Raw genomic sequence first — 5,000 nt, 5'->3', positions numbered from 1 at the left:
GCTCGGTTTCAAAGACAAACGAGCGCAGGGCCAGGGGACCGCGGATGACTGCTCGTGCTGGCCCCGTTGGGCGGCATTGATGGTCGGTTGCAAAGAAAATGCGCGATTGCTCGTGTCGGGGCCTGGCAAGCCAAGGCCAAGCGAGCCATGGCAACGCGGATGATGGCTCCAGCTGGCGCCCCGGCACTTTCTGTGGCATTGATGCTCGGTTTCGAAGACAAACGTGCGCAGGGCCAGGGGACCGCGGAGGACTGCTCGTGCTGGCCCCGTTGGGCGGCATTGATGGTGTGTTGCAGAGAGCATGTGCGATTGCAAGTGTCGGCCGGGTTTGGGTTCCCTTGGGCTTTCGGGTGCCTTGGACGCTGTCTTGCGAAGACCATGGGCACAAGGCCCCGTCCTGGCCCCTTGTTCGATTCGCTCTCGTCTTGCGCTTGCTTCCAAGGTCCTCCATGACCTTCCCCATGGCCTTGCTAGATCCCCCCCATGACGCATGACCTCTGTCCGTTGATTGGTTTTGAGTGCACACCATGCCCGGCTTGGCACCGTGTTGTCGCGTGAGTGGCATTTGGATCGTGCATGCTGGTGGGCTACCTGCCAATGCGCACAAGCCTTGCACACTAGCCTTGCGCACGAGCCTTGCACAAAAGCCTTGGACACAAGCCTTGCGCACAAGCCATGCGCACAAGCCTTGGACGCTAGCCTTGCACACAAGCCATGCATACAAGCCTTGCTCACAAGCCTTGGGCACTGGCCCATCGCAGTAGCCTTGCACACAAGCCTTGCGCACTAGCTTTGGGCACGAGCCTTGCGCACTTGCCTTGGGCACTAGCCTTGCACACAACCCTTGGGAACTAGCCTTGCGCACCAGCCTTGCCCACAAGCCTTGCACACCAGCCTTGCACACTAGCCTTGCATACAAGCCTTGCACACTAGCCTTGCACACAGGCCATGCTCACTAGCCTTGGGCACTAGCCTTGCACACAGACCTTGGGCACTAGCCTTGCGCACTAGCCTTGCCCACGAGCCTTGCACACTAGCCTTGCACGCAGGCCTTGCACGCTAGGCATGCTTGGGCCAGCAGCTCCCGCATCAAGTCGGCGGGTGTAGGCACGGTTGGGCGCAGATCCCGCATCGCCTCGTCGCGTCTGGGCGCAAACCCGTCGCGTCTCGTTGCGTCTTCAGAAGTCGTCGCTAACAGCACCTTTGGTTGCCACTGGTGGTTAGGCGGGTTGGTTGCGCAAACCCTATAGGAGGGTGGCATGCTGCGGGGCGCTGGAATGCGCAGGCTTAGGGCGTTTTTGCCCGGATAGGCACTGGAATGTGCTGGTTTTGGGCGTTTTTGCCTGGATAGGCTAAGGAATGGGCATGCTTTGGGCGTTTTTGCCCGGATAGGCACCGGAATGCTTGGCCTTGGCTTGTCCTAGCAGGGCATTGCTGGGTTGGGCTCCCTTGGCCTTTTGGGCGCCTTGGACGATGTCTTGCGAAGACCATGGGCACAAGGCCATGGCATATGGTGAGGAAAGGACCACGGTTGCCAAGGTTAGGCACCGGAATGCTTGGCCTTGGCTTGCCCTAGCAGGGCATTGCTGGGTTGGGCTCCCTTGGCCTTTTGGGCGCCTTGGACGATGTCTTGCGAAGACCATGGGCACAAGGCCATGGCATATGGTGAGGAAAGGACCACGGTTGCCAAGGTTAGGCACCGGAATGCTTGGCCTTGGCTTGCCAAAGCAGGGCATTGCTGGGTTGGGCTCCCTTGGCCTTCCGGGCGCCTTGGACACTGTCTTGGGAAGACCATGGGCACAAGGCCATGGCATATGGTGGGGAATGGACCACGGTTGCCAAGGCTAGGCATATAGAGAGGAATCGCATTTTTGCCCGGATAGGCACCGGAATGCTTGGCCTTGGCTTGCCATAGCAGGGCATTGCTGGGTTGGGCTCCCTTGGCCTTCCGGGGGCCTTGGACGCTGTCTTGGGAAGACCATGGGCACAAGGCCATGGCATATAGTGAGGAATGGACCACGGTTGGCAAGGCTAGGCATATAGAGAGGAATGGACCACGGTTGCCAAGGTTGCGCAAGTTTTGGGCATTTTTTGCCCGGATATGCCCAAGTATGCCCCGATAGGCCCGTTACGCCCCGGTATGAACGCGTATGCCCGGATAGACTCGGTATGCCTTGGGATAAATGCGTATGCCCCGATAGGCTTGGTACGCCCCGATATGCGCACGTGTGCCCCAGTAGGGCTCGGTATGCCCCGGTATGTACGCGTGTGCCCCGATAGGCCCGGTATGCCCTGATAGGCCCGGTATGCCCCGATATGCACACGTGTGCCCCAATAGGGGTCGGTATGCCCCGGTAGGTACGCGTGTGCCCCGTAATGCACGTTTCGCAGATCTCCCCGCATGTCCCGCCCCTATATGTAATACTTACTTACTTACTTACTTTCTTTCTTGCTTGCTTGCTTGCTTGCAATGGTTGGGAGTGCCCGGCATGCCCCGCTGCAGAGACCAAGGGCGCAATGACTTGGCACCGCGGATGCCGGGACTCCGGCACTTCCCGTGGCACTGATGGTTGGTTCCAAAGACAAAAGGCCGTGCAAGGCCACCGCACCGCGGATGATTTTGCTCGTGCTGGCGCCGTTGTGTGGCCAAAGAACATGCGCGAATGCTCGTGTCGGAAGGGTTGGTGTCCTGGCCCCGCGGGTGTCACGAATGCTCGGTTACGAAGACCATGGGACCAGAGCCATGGCACGTCGGATGATGGCTCCAGCTGGCGCCCCGGCACTTTCTGTGGCATTGATGCTCGGTTTCAAAGACAAACGTGCGCAGTGCCAGGGGACCGCGGATGACTGCTCGTGCTGGCCCCGTTGGGCGGCATTGATGGTCGGTTGCAAAGAAAATGCGCGATTGCTCGTGTCGGGGCCCGGCAAGCCAAGGCCAAGCGAGCCATGGCACGTCGGATGATGGCTCCAGCTGGCGCCCCGGCACTTTCTGTGGCATTGATGCTCGGTTTCAAAGACAAACGTGCGCAGGGCCAGGGGACCGCGGATGACTGCTCGTGCTGGCCCCGTTGGGCGGCATTGATGGTCGGTTGCAAAGAAAATGCGCGATTGCTCGTGTCGGGGCCTGGCAAGCCAAGGCCAAGCGAGCCATGGCAACGCGGATGATGGCTCGCTAGTGCTGGCGCCGTGCACAGTGGCCTCGCACACTCGCCCTGCACGCTTCCCTTGCACGCAGCCTTGCACACTAGCCTCGCATGCGAGCCTTGCACCCTAGCCATGCAAACTAGCCTTGCACGGTAGCCATGCACACAAGCCGTGCACATTAGCCATGCGCACAAGCCCCGCACACTAGCCTTGCGCACAACCCTTGCACACAAGCCATGCACTCGAGCAATGCACACAAGCCTTGCACTCAAGCAATGCACACAAGCCCTGGACACTAGCCTTGCACACGGGCCTGGCACACAAGCCTTGGGCACTAGCCTTGCGCACTAGCGTTCCACATGAGCCTTGCACACTAGCCTTGGACACTAGCCTTGCACACAGGCCTTGCACACTAGGCATGCTTGGGCGAGCTGATCCCGCATCAAGTCGACGGGTCTAGGCATTCTTGGGCGCAGATCCCGCATCGTCTCGTCGCGTCTGGGCGCAAACACGTCGCGTCTCGTTGCGTCTTCAGAAGTCGTCGCTAACAGCACCTTTGGTTGCCACTGGTGGTTAGGCTGGTTGGTTGCGCAAACCCTATAGGAGGGTGGCATGCTGGTGGGCGTTTTTGCCCGGATAGGCACTAGAATGTGCAGATTTTGGGCGTTTTTGCCTGGATAGGCTAAGGAATGGGCATGCTTTGGGCGTTTTTGCCCGGATAGGCACCGGAATGCTTGGCCTTGGCTTGTCCTAGCAAGGCATTGCTGGGTTGGGCTCCCTTGGCCTTTTGGGCGCCTTGGACGATGTCTTGCGAAGACCATGGGCACAAGGCCATGGCATATGGTGAGGAAAGGACCACGGTTGCCAAGGTTAGGCACCGGAATGCTTGGCCTTGGCTTGCCAAAGCAGGGCATTGCTGGGTTGGGCTCCCTTGGCCTTCCGGGCGCCTTGGACACTGTCTTGGGAAGACCATGGGCACAAGGCCATGGCATATGGTGGGGAATGGACCACGGTTGCCAAGGCTAGGCATATAGAGAGGAATTGCATTTTTGCCCGGATAGGCACCGGAATGCTTGGCCTTGGCTTGCCATAGCAGGGCATTGCTGGGTTGGGCTCCCTTGGCCTTCCGGGGGCCTTGGACGCTGTCTTGGGAAGACCATGGGCACAAGGCCATGGCATATAGTGAGGAATGGACCACGGTTGGCAAGGCTAGGCATATAGAGAGGAATGGACCACGGTTGCCAAGGTTGCGCAAGTTTTGGGCATTTTTTGCCCGGATATGCCCAAGTATGCCCCGATAGGCCCGTTACGCCCCGGTATGAACGCGTATGCCCGGATTGACTCGGTATGCCTTGGGATACATGCGTATGCCCCGATAGGCTTGGTACGCCCCGATATGCGCACGTGTGCCCCAGTAGGGCTCGGTATGCCCCGGTATGTACGCGTGTGCCCCGATAGGCCCGGTATGCCCCGATATGCACACGTGTGCCCCAATAGGGGTCGGTATGCCCCGGTAGGTACGCGTGTGCCCCGTAATGCACGTTTCGCAGATCTCCCCGCATGTCCCGCCCCTATATGTAATACTTACTTACTTACTTACTTTCTTTCTTGCTTGCTTGCTTGCTTGCAATGGTTGGGAGTGCCCGGCATGCCCCGCTGCAGAGACCAAGGGCGCAATGACTTGGCACCGCGGATGCCGGGACTCCGGCACTTCCCGTGGCACTGATGGTTGGTTCCAAAGACAAAAGGCCGTGCAAGGCCACCGCACCGCGGATGATTTTGCTCGTGCTGGCGCCGTTGTGTGGCCAAAGAACATGCGCGAATGCTCGTGTCGGAAGGGTTGGTGTCCTGGCCCC

Source organism: Tasmannia lanceolata, unplaced genomic scaffold (assembly GCF_043159265.1).
Source record: "Tasmannia lanceolata isolate RefF3 unplaced genomic scaffold, GAP_Taslan_0.1 ptg000062l, whole genome shotgun sequence".
NCBI classification, from domain to species: domain Eukaryota; kingdom Viridiplantae; phylum Streptophyta; class Magnoliopsida; order Canellales; family Winteraceae; genus Tasmannia; species Tasmannia lanceolata.
This window is presented reverse-complemented; position numbering follows the sequence as displayed.